The 12619-nt window shown below is 39.8% G+C and overlaps 1 long non-coding RNA gene across 1 annotated transcript; it reads right to left on the reverse strand.

Annotated features, from left to right (window-relative positions):
• Nucleotides 1-3990: 3990 nt before the first annotated feature.
• LOC144898451 (uncharacterized) lies at nucleotides 3991-5299 on the reverse strand. Its single transcript, XR_013627327.1, has 3 exons — nucleotides 5163-5299; nucleotides 4691-4937; nucleotides 3991-4261 (listed from the first exon to the last, which is right to left on the reverse strand). It is a non-coding gene; the product is annotated as an uncharacterized LOC144898451 (long non-coding RNA).
• Between the last annotated feature and the right edge of the window lie 7320 nt (nucleotides 5300-12619).

A 12619-nucleotide genomic window follows, 5' to 3' on the forward strand; every position in this document is an offset into this window, starting at 1 on the left:
CTGGGCAGTACACTGAAAAAAAATTTGGAGTGCCATTTACTTGAGCAAAGCTAGGTAACAATTTGCACGCACAATTCCCAAGCAACTTTTCCTTGGGAAATACTCTGGTCAAATTTACTTTTTTTGAATGAAAAAGGTACTCTTTGCTAGTAAATTTGACCCCAAACTACCTTTGAATCTACTTCAAAATCCATATAAATGTACTCGCTTTTCAGGATTGTTTAACTAGTTTTCCCTGACTTTATTTGGAGCAAATTATAAGTAATATTTACATGATTTAAGCTACCACCTACACCACTTTTCTAATATGATTGTGTAGTATTTTTTTTAAGATGGCCTTCTTTGAATGAAATGATCTTAACACATCTTCTACAAAACATTATTTCAAACCAGAACAGCTTCACTGCATTTGTACTAAAGCTGTATTTACTTCCAGATGGCGGTGCACAAAAACACAACACAGCCACAGGTTGAGGCACCTGTGAAATTAATTCAACATTTCATAACTAAACCAAAGACCTGGGATTTATTCCCTTAATTGGGAATCGTATTATTAGAATGATTATTTTTGACTTCCACTTTCCTCATGCAGGTATGGACTTCCCACACTAGTGTGCCAGTCGCCTCCTTCTGGACGTTTGGTGTCTACTATACACTCAGTTGGAGTCCACCTGCAGTAAATTCAGTTGATTGGACATGATTTGGAAATATAATAACTGTCTATATAAGGTCCCACAGTTGACTGTGCATGTCAGAGCACAAACGCCAAGCATGAAGTCAAAAGAACTGTCTGTAGACCAGCGAGACAGGATTGTCTTGAGGCACAAATCTGGGGAAGGATACAGAAACACTTCAGCTGCTTTGAAGGTCCCAATGAGCACAGTGGCCTCCATCCCTACAGTGAAGCATGGTGGTGGCAGCATCATGCAGCAGCAGCAGGAACTGGCAGACTAGTCAGGATAGAAGGAAAAATGAATGCAACAATATATAGAGATATCCTGGATGAAAATATTGCTGCATTCATTTTTCCTTCTATCCTGGCTAGTCGAATAATGGGGGCCACTGTGCTCATTGGGACCTTCAAAGCAGCAGAAATGTTTCTGTATCCTTCCCCAGATTTGTGCCTCAAGACAATCCTGTCTCGCAGGTCTACAGACAGTTCTTTTGACTTCATGCTTGGCGTTTGTGCTCTGACATGCACAGTCAACTGTGGGACCTTATATAGACAGTTATTATCTCAAGGATGATCAGTGGAAAAAAGATGCACCTGAGCTCAATTTTGAGCTTCATGGCAAAGGCTGTGAATACTTATGTAAATGTGATTTTTTTGTTTTCTATTTTTAATAAATTCAAAAAAGTAAAAAAAAAAACTTTTTCACATTGTCATAATGGAGTATTTTGTGTAGAATTTTGAGGTAAGAGATTAAATTAATACAATTGGGAATGAGGCTGTAACTTGACAAAATGTGGAAAAAGTGAAGCGCTGTGAATACTTTCCGGATGTACTGTATGTGCCCTGGGATTGGCTGGCCACCGGTCCAGGGTGTACCCCGCCTCTCGCCCCAAATCAGGCTCCAGCATACCCCCACCCTAGTGAGGATAAGAGACATAGAAAATGAATGAATAACTAAACCATGTTGGTGTCATTCAACAGCTGTACTGTAATCTTACCTTGTCTAAGCTGTTGGGACCAAATTCTTGAGCGTCAACATCCTTCAGTATTCTGTTAAATGGATGGAGAATGCTGCACATGTAATTCATGTGGCAGCCAGAATATCTGTATTCATTAGTGCAGTCCAAAAAAGGAAAAGCAAGGCGATAGGGGCAGAAGGCATACCATGGAGCAGTCCAGAGACAAAAGAACTCCCAAAAACAGCTGGAGGAGGTCGCGGTCCACTGGGCAGTACACTGAAAAAAAATTTGGAGTGCCATTTACTTGAGAAAAGCTAGGTAACAATTTGCACGCACAATTCCCAAGCAACTTTTCCTTGGGAAATACTCTGGTCAAATTTACTTTTTTTGAATGAAAGAGGTACTCTTTGCTAGTAAATTTGACCCCAAACTACCTTTGAATCTACTTCAAAATCCATATAAATGTACTCGCTTTTCAGGATTGTTTAACTAGTTTTCCCTGACTTTATTTGGAGCAAATTATAAGTAATATTTACATGATTTAAGCTACCACCTACACCACTTTTCCAATATGATTGTGTAGTATTTTTTTAAGATGGCCTTCTTTGAATGAAATGATCTTAACACATCTTCTACAAAACATTATTTCAAACCAGAACAGCTTCACTGCATTTGTAGTAAAGCTGTATTTACTTCCAGATGACTGTGCACAAAAACACAACACAGCCACAGGTTGAGGCACCTGTGAAATGAATTCAACATTTCATAACTAAACCAAAGACCTGGGATTTATTCCCTTAATTGGGAATCGTATTATTAGAATGATTATTTTTTGACTTCCACTTTCCTCATGCAGGTATGGACTTCCCACACTAGTGTGCCAGTCGCCTCCTTCTGGACGTTTGGTGTCTACTATACACTCAGTTGGAGTCCACCTGCAGTAAATTCAGTTGACTGGACATGATTTGGAAATACAATAACTGTCTATATAAGGTCCCACAGTTGACTGTGCATGTCAGAGCACAAACGCCAAGCATGAAGTCAAAAGAACTGTCTGTAGACCTGCGAGACAGGATTGTCTTGAGGCACAAATCTGGGGAAGGATACAGAAACATTTCTGCTGCTTTGAAGGTCCCAATGAGCACAGTGGCCCCCATTATTCGACCAGCCAGGATAGAAGGAAAAATGAATGCAGCAATATTTTCATCCAGGATATCTCTATATATTGTTGCATTCATTTTTCCTTCTATCCTGACTAGTCTGCCAGTTCCTGCTGCTGAAAAACATCCCCACAGCATGATGCTGCCACCACCATGCTTCACTGTAGGGATGGAGGCCACTGTGCTCATTGGGACCTTCAAAGCAGCAGAAATGTTTCTGTATCCTTCCCCAGATTTGTGCCTCAAGACAATCCTGTCTCGCAGGTCTACAGACAGTTCTTTTGACTTCATGCTTGGCGTTTGTGCTCTGACATGCACAGTCAACTGTGGGACCTTATATAGACAGTTATTATCTCAAGGATGATCAGTGGAAAAAAGATGCACCTGAGCTCAATTTTGAGCTTCATGGCAAAGGCTGTGAATACTTATGTAAATGTGATTTTTTTGTTTTCTATTTTTAATAAATTCAAAAAAGTAAAAAAAAAACTTTTTCACATTGTCATAATGGAGTATTTTGTGTAGAATTTTGAGGTAAGAGATTAAATTAATACAATTGGGAATGAGGCTGTAACTTGACAAAATGTGGAAAAAGTGAAGCGCTGTGAATACTTTCCGGATGCACTGTATGTGCCCTGGGATTGGCTGGCCACCGGTCCAGGGTGTACCCCGCCTCTCGCCCCAAATCAGGCTCCAGCATACCCCCACCCTAGTGAGGATAAGAGACATAGAAAATGAATGAATAACTAAACCATGTTGGTGTCATTCAACAGCTGTACTGTAATCTTACCTTGTCTAAGCTGTTGGGACCAAATTCTTGAGCGTCAACATCCTTCAGCATTCTGTTAAATGGATGGAGAAATCATTTCAATTATGGCAACTACAAAATCTAAAATCATCACAATGGTTAGTAGTCCAAACGACAAAGCTGCTTGACAATATTTGTTGGGTTTTTTTTTTGTTTTTTTTTTTTTAAACAAAACACTCAAAATCAACTTAGTTCTTAACCCTAAGATGCATGAGTGACTGGACCCTACACTCTTCCATAAGAGTCCATATTTCTTGAAATGTATAAAAGCTAAGTTAAAAATTTGAATGGTATTATATTGAAAACATGTTTTTTTCGGAATAACTGGAATATGAAATGATAAAAAAAAAAAATTCATTATGAAGATATTTCAAGAAAACAACCTGACTGGGTCATTTTTGACCCACTTATGCATCTATGGGTTAATACACATTTTTCATCTGTGTCTTGAAACCTAACCTAAACAAAACTCTTTTTTCCTCACAACGGGATATCGTTGAGGAACTCCATTATCCAACTCTTTAAATCAATAAAACTTAAAAGGCTAAACTGCCATTTCCAGATTCAAATAACCATATACATATTGTAATGTTACCTTCTGTAGGGGTTGGCCACCTTGACCCCGGCGGCGGCCTCTCTGTGGCGCGTCCTTCACCCCAGGTGTCTAGAGATGGTGTATGTGTATAGGTGAAATTAAAGTTCCAAAATTCACTTCCATGGAATACTTGTCACAAACAAAAACTCCCGCTCCCCGACGGTATCCACAAGACTCAGGTCGCTAGCATACTTCAACAAATGTTTGCGCTACACGCGGTTCCCATGGCTTAGAGGACACTGCTGCTGCCAAAATAATCACATAACATATATAAAAGGGACGAATCCTTACACATTTAATAAACATAAAAATATCCTGTTCTGCAACCGAAAACAGCTCGCAGTTGATAGCGAGCTAGCTCGCTAGCTAGCTAGCTGGCTGGCAGGCTAAAGGTAAGCTAATGCTAACGTCGCGTATGTCACATTATGACACTGACGTAAACATTGAACAGGAACAGGAAAGGTGACAGAAAACAAGTCAGATAAGCATATGACCTACCCATATGGCTCCACATCGATGAATTTCCTTGTTAAACGACTGTCCACGTCGTCTTCCGTCGTCTTCCATTGTCTTCCCGTGAAAACATGGCGCCCTCGAACTTCGCCTTGGGAAGTCTGAGCTCAAACGATCCTCTGACGCATGCGCAGAATGGCATGGCACAAGGTGGCCATGTTCACTGTGAGTAGCTGCTGCAATCAATTACAGGTGTGACCGGTGGACCAGCCTCCTGCCATAGAAGGGAGTTCTGTAAAACAAAAAAAGGAGGGAAAGCGCAGTCAATATGCTTTCAAACTATATAGAATTCAGCCTGCTGTCTGCTTTAGTTTTTTGAATATGAGCCTCTGAAGTTGAAGGCCGTGTGCTACTTAAGCTAGCTCAATGTATGCCGTTTAAAGGTCACTTAAAGCCATTTAACAATTATAATGTTTTAATAGCGTGTACAAAGAGTACAGAGAGTTTGCGTACTTACTACTCACACTTGTTCAATTTTCTTCAAAGTGCGTAAGAAGCAGGTTGCCCTCAGGCCGTCCCTCTTTTATTTGAAACCGCTCTATAGCGTGCCGGGCGGGGCTTCCGGCCGTCCGTGCTTCATCTGAATGTTGCGACCATCGTTTCCGGAAAGTGCGTCATGGCCCTTTAAGAAAAATGGCATTGTGGGAAGTCTGTGTGCTGTAGTTCTGCGTTTTTGGCACTAGGTGTCTCTGTTCTGCTTGTACACAGTGTGAACGCACTTAAGTGCAAGTATGCAAGTGTATGTTAAAAGTTGGCTTCTGCATGCATGTGCTTCTACCATATAAGACCATTCACTCGGGAAAGAGACGCCCACAGGAGGACTGAGGCTTCCAAAAGAAGACTTTGACTTTGTACCGCCCATAAGCGAGATAGGTCAGAGTCATCCAAGCTCTCGTCCACCTGTTATTTTTGGAGAAAAGGTCTCTGATTTGCTGTGCTAACCCACTGTTCTTTTAAGGAGAAGGACCTTTGGTCAAGCAACTTTTTCCTACGGAGCGACAAATTCTTGGAACTCCACACCAAGTGCCTGATCTACCCACTATTGCTTCATTTTCCAAGCATCTTCAACTTTGGAAAATCAAACCCGTTGCCACTGATTGTGATCATTTTTAACTTGTCCACTGCTGCTGATTTGTTGTGTGTTATTATCTATTGTATGTTATAATGTTGCATTTTTACATAGTTGGGTAGCCACAAATTATAACTGCTAATTCATTATTGTAGTATGTCATAAGTCTGTAATTCTGTCATCATTTATCTTTTATTCTTAGGCAGGAGAGCAACGTGCAATTCAACAAGCACTTTATATTTCTGTTCTATACACTCTAAAAAAAAATATAGTGGCTCAGCTTAATTCAATGAAGGTAACAATTTGCGTCAATCTTTTTAAGAAATTCCAACTAAAACCTTTCAGTAAATCCAACAAGTCTTTTAATGTTATTAACTAAGTTATTTAAGGACAACCGACATGATTTACTTCATCCTGCAAACAGTTAATTAAGGTGAACCAACTTCATTTTAATAAAATGGTTCAAGTTCAATTCAGGTGAACCAACTCAATTTTAATAAAATGGTTAAAGTTCAATGAAGTTGTCAATATAATTAATTTAAGCTATTCCAGCTCATTTGTTTTTCATTCCTCATCACAAATATTTCAAATTGTTTTCTCAATTGTTTTTTTTATCAATAACATTAATTTTATGAACATAAATACAGTTCAGTCAGTTTAATGGTCAAACTTGTTTATTACATATAATCAGTGGTGGAAAGTAACGGAGTAAATTTACTTGAGTACAGATTTTAAGGATTTGTACTTTACTCGAGTAGAAAATTGATTTCATACTCTTACTCGAGTAACATTTTGACAGAGCTACTTTTACTTGTAGTGGAGTAAATTTGACAAGGAGGATTTGTACTCTTACTCAAGTACTGAAGTCGTGTACTCACTCCACCACTGCATATAATGGCCAACTTGTCCAACTGTTTACCATCAAATAAACATGGAGGAGCTCCAAATGAAGACATGAAATCAAATATTACATATTATACATATTTCTTCCTGAAGAATATTGAAACATATTTTACATAGCAGTCATACTTCTTCCAAAAAAGAACACAGAATATATCAAATGTGTACGTATGTATGTAGGTCTAAATATTGACAGCTAACAGCTCAAAAGTAAAAAAAAAAAATGACAAACTAGTCTTCAAAATGATCCTTCAAAGAAATGACTTGTATTAAACTGCATTAAACATAACAGTGAAATTAGAATGCAGCCTAATTTTCAGTGCAGCAGTTTAGCTTTTAGAGACATTACCTTGGGACTTGCTCTCAGAGCATCCAGCTCAAGGAATATCTTTTGAAATACCTCAAAAGTGCTTTTCAGGTAACTCTTTTGGGTAACTCAGGTTGAGTGCATACATTAGTCCCATGAGCAAGGCACATGCTCTTGGGACAGTCAGGCCATCCAGGACTTCTGCTCCCTCAATCACCACTGTTGCGTTGGCTGGTTCAGATGCCCCTCTGCTCACAACAATCTTCATCACTTCATCACCATTCTGGCATAAGTAGATCAGAGTCAACATCAGTGTTTTTTGTCTTATGTAAAAACAAGAATAATGTACAGTGAATCTGCACTTGGGTTAACTTCAGGATTTAACGTGGGCTTTGGGGACGGCTGTTTAGTAGCAAAACAAACATTTTTAATGACATACTTTTGACAAACAAACGCTGCCCATAAAGTTCTGATAAAACGTAGAAAACTTTCACTTTTCACCAAACTTCCTGAATATATCACTGATGGTCCTGATTTTGGTTCCTATCATTCAGTTGCACCCAGTCATTCAGTCTGCCACCCCTAAATACTGCCCAGGTTAAATCCTTGAAGTTGAAGTGTTGGATTACTTAGCAGCTGTTCTTTAAAGAGATCCTCCTCCTGTTCTCTCAGGTACACGATTAGGCTACGGATTGCAGCTTCTCTCCTACTTTCTACCGACTGGTCCTGTAAATAAAATAATACAAGAAAATGAAACAATCTTTAAAAAGATGAATTTATGATTTATTGATTGAAATATTTATTTAACTAACCCATCAACACCTCCTAAAAATAAAGTGATTTTTCTTTCTATTTGAAATGAACCTTGTTACATTTATTTATACCTCTAGCAGCATGTTCTTTATGTGCTGAATCTCCTCCTCTTGAGGACACCAGTGCCATTATTTTTGGGGTATACTGGTCCAGTTTTGCCATGAATGTTCTCTCAAGGCAACCAGCGGTGATCCTTCTGAATTCTTCATTTATCTGTATAAAATACAAATAAAAAGGTGCAATTTGTTCATGTAGTAAATTGACTGACATAGCACATACTGCAAACCATTTTATAAAACAAGATTAACCTGAGTTGCATCGAAAAGAGCCGGCCATCGGTCTCTTATGTCACAGATTTGTGGTGCTTGTGGTGCAACTTCCTGCCTGCGAATGGAGAAAGTCTTTGCCATTTTCTCACTGATGACCTGGCAGTTGTTCCTCTTCTTTACTTCATCAAGGAGCTCCAAAGTTCCTTCTGTTTCTCCTTGTGGGTGAGGAGGTAAATAGTTCACCTCTGCCTGCCCTTCTTGGCTTTTTTTTTGGATATTCTTTGCAGGGGCTTTCTCATGCTCTATGCTCGCTTCTTTCTGAGAGAGTTCACATCAAGCTCAGGGCATCCTAGCCCTCTCCATTTAGATCTATAGCTGGCCATTTTATGTTTTAGTCTTTGTTGCCATGCGTAGCATCCATTATATGACCCTGGTTCTTTAAGGCAAGGATGCTTCTGAATCAGTGCCTCAGCAACATGGTTAAACTGCGCACTAGTGGGGTAAGATGCTTTCAGCCAGCTTCTCAAGGATGTCTGGAGGCAAAGGATTGTGGCAAAGTTGAGCTGAATTCCATCCTTCTTGAAAACTTCATTTCCTGAGGCCAGCACAAGCTCTGTGTCGTAAGCAAAATTAGGTACAGGAAATGTAGTGGGCCAACACTGTGTACGGTGAGTAACCTGTTCAGGTGATGAAAGTGTGATCAGTGTGTCCTGCGATCCAGAGGAACAGCTGCTGCTAGCAGGATGGACAGAGGTCTCAGAATTAGGGAGCGAGGCTACTGATGCACTTTCAAAGGAACTGTCAGTACCCATCAGTAAAGGTCAGAGTAACTGTAGGAGGTTCAACAATGTGAACCACCTTAATGGTATCCTTGTCCTTGGTGTCACTTGTTGAGGTAAGAGAAAAATATTCCTCTCCAAAGTCAGCATCCTTATAATGCAAGGTAAAGTTCCCATCAAGCCCAAATTTCTCCCTCACAATAGACTCAAGTTCATCAGGGATTCCATCCGGTAAGTCCAGTTTGCCAATTTCACGGTCCTGAAGAATGATCCCAAGTTTGGCTTGAGGAGACATCAGGGTATCTATTAGAGAAAACATGACATCAGTTTGGGTTCTAGAATACATGCAGACACATCATATAATCATCATCATTCAGTATGGGAGAAGAATATGACCACTAAAAATGACTCTAGATAAATAAAAGCTTTGGACTTTGAATTTTCATCACATTTATCATATAGTAAACTAGTATGCTGACAAGTACTGGTTGATTCAGTCTCCAAGAAATTTGACATCACACATCCGTGACATTTCCTCATCATCAAACTTCACACCAAGTCTTAGATTTGTGTCCATAAGTATACTTCTACAAAAGCCAATGCAAAGAATCCTATATGCCTGCTTATACTATGATTAAATGTTGAAGACTTTTATTTCTGTGGCAAAGACAAGGATAGGAACAAAGCTTTGTTCACTTGAACATTTCCCCCTGAAGAATAATGTCATAAAAGTCAAACTACAAAGATCTTGTACCATCTTGTTGTCCATCTCGTGTCAGTATTATGGAGCTCATATTTACAACTACTACTAATCATAATTTCAGATCTCCATATTGGCATAGTCATCAAGAGCCTAACATCCTCTCCTCAGCGAGAATCAGTGTGGTCTGGGTTTAAAAGTCTTACCATGCTTCTGGCAAATTGACAAACTAATATTGTCTCATGTTTGATTATAGGTTGAACATTATCACACTTCATCACAAAAATATGATTGGAATACACACATTCAAGGAGTTGTATATTCTCACTACACCTGCAAGTGAAAATGATCATTTGTGCTCAAGTGTGGGGCAAGCACGTTCATTGAAAAAAAACAACAACTTTGTTTTTGTAATGAGACAGTAACCCCATATACAGAGAGGATGATGCCATTTTTGAGGTCTCTCCTATAAACTCAAACAAATGATGAGTTATACTGACCCCTTTGCAATCTATGGTACATTCATGTAGCACTTCTGGGTCACCATACGCTTCCCTGCAACACCGTATGCTGCCATGGGGAAGATGTCAAACAACTCACGAGGCTCAATGAGCTTGAAAACACTTGTTGTGTTTCTAAGATGCTCAATATACCATGAATTGAAACATTTGACAATGAAGCCAACCTTGCCATTTATGACAACAAGCTGCATCAATTCTACAAAATCTGGCAGACCACCTGTTGAACCATGTGCCAAGATCATGCCAGTGGAATAACTGGTGCCACTGTAGCACACTGTGTTTGCCATGTGGACAAATGATTCACCAGGGAATTTTCATTCCACTGCTTTCTTAATGTCTTCCCTCAGCACAGTCAAATCCACTGTTGACACTTTTGCTACTTGTAGAGACTGAACAATTTTACTGCCATGTAGATGGTATGCAATCATTAACTGATGCTTCACTGCAAGAGACAACAGAATGTTTCGGAAGCTATGCGTATGTCTGACCACACGCTTCAAAAAGCTGTGCTTAGCTTCAAAGCGCATAGTCCACAAAGTGAACCAAATGAACCAAGTGGACCAAAAGCTTTCATCTGGCTGGTGTGGGTAGTGTTCAAGAAAATGATGCTTTCCTGAGGGAAAACCTCCAGGAATCTGTGCCGATGCTCAGAAATCTTGCTTTCAAGGAAACAAACAGTGAGGTCTGTGTGAACAGGAGAAAGGACAAGTTCAACTATGTCCTTAAGGTTCAGAAGGATCAGCCATGCTGGTTCATTCTCAGGGATTCTTTCTCCAACTATCAGGGGAAGGAGGCGAAGCAAAGCCCAGTTTTCATGGGCATTTCCACCAACAGTTTTTCTTGCAGCAAAAGTCAGTGGAACTGGTTGCGGTGCATCCGTTCTATCTGTCCATCTGTATGGGAACTCTTTGATTCATTGATTTCATTCCTCGAGTGTGAAATATTTCTCTTTGATGAACACATTTAGGCATAGTGCTAACTCTAAAGGCACAACGCCTTCAAAGAGATCATGTAGCAAATCAGGTGGATAGCCAGATAAAACATTGAAATATTTGAGTTTGTCAGTCAGTGGGCACTGTCTCTTTACTCCATAACAATGAGAAGAATGCACTTGTATCTCTCTGTGCTGTCTGAACATGCAACCTGTGCTCTTGTGTTGTTCCTGTTTTAACTTCACTCACCTGGAATTGAGATCTTTCTCCAAGACAGAACCTGCAGGTGTGTGTACTTGTGAGACGTGAGAAGCTCTCCACAAACCCTCCAATAGAGTGGGCACCAAGGTTATCTGCAACGACACAATACACAGTACCTTTGACTCGTAGACCTATTGAAGGAATGTAAAGTCCTTCTTCTTCTAGGCTGGCAAGGAAGGTCCTTAAGCAGTGGTTCTAACACAGCACTATAGCCAAACTTTTGAACATCATCAGCCTTGCAGAGAATGGCAAGGTAGATTGATGTGAGCGAGGATCTGAGCAATGGTGGCACATTGGCTAAAACCCAATACACAGCAGTCATTTTGTGTTTTTTTCTTGATGTGCCAAGTGGATTACACACTTCAAAATCATCCACATACAGAATGAGAGAAATGGCTGGATTCTTTTCTCATAGCAATTTATTGTTTTTCAAATGTATGCCATCATGAAATGAATTGTAGTGAGTGTCAGAGCTGCTGTCTGCTTCAGAGCTATGTTTGAGCAAATCCTGGATCTCTTTTTTTCTTCAAAACCTCATGCAAGGACTTTCAAATTGGTACATGTTGGAAACTTTTCTTCTCCCTGAGAAGAACTGAGAAGACATGATTAGATATTCTGTAGGTTCCACCATGGAAAAATGCTCCCTTCTTTTGTAGGTGGAAAGGTGGAAAGAGGAGCAGTATGTCCTAGAGCTAATGTCATTGGCTTAGACTTGCACAGATAGGTCTGTCGCCATCTCTGAGATGATCACATCATCAACTTTTCATCAACAATTATGCCTCTTTAAGCATGACTGTAAAATATCTTTCAAAAGAGGACCTGAAGCTGATGAAGAAATAAAGTGCAGTTCTTCCACTAACTCATGAATACACCTTTGTGGTACATTGAATATGCTTTCCATTTTCAACAGCAGGTGGGCTACATTTTTTTCAATGAAGTTGCAGTGGCAGTTCTCTCATTTCTTCATCTTCAGGATCTTCACTCACTGTAACCTCCATATCCTCGTCAAAAGGATCATATCAAAAGGACCCCTGTATTTGAAAGATGAACATACAGTACCTCTGCAAGAGCTCAGGCTTGAAGTCATCCAGGGAATGAGGAGTGTGTTTCCGGCTCCTATGAGAGGCAAATGTTCCAGAAATGTTTGTTTTGAGAGCAAGAGCAATTTTCAAAAACACAAGACACTGTTTCCTGCTTTTTTAAATGACGGCCAATGTGTTCAAAGTATTCTCTTTCTGTGGAGATGGTGTTTAAAGAGCAACATGAACATTTCAAAGACAGAACTTCTCTGCGTGTCCCTGTCTCACGAGTTGAATGGCTTCTTGACAGACGGGTTCTCAGGCTGCCCCATGTTTTAAACGAG

Source organism: Doryrhamphus excisus, linkage group LG5 (assembly GCF_037039965.1).
Source record: "Doryrhamphus excisus strain RoL-2023G ecotype Guam linkage group LG5, RoL_Dexc_Guam_v1.1, whole genome shotgun sequence".
In the NCBI taxonomy this organism is placed as follows: Eukaryota; Metazoa; Chordata; class Actinopteri; order Syngnathiformes; family Syngnathidae; genus Doryrhamphus; species Doryrhamphus excisus.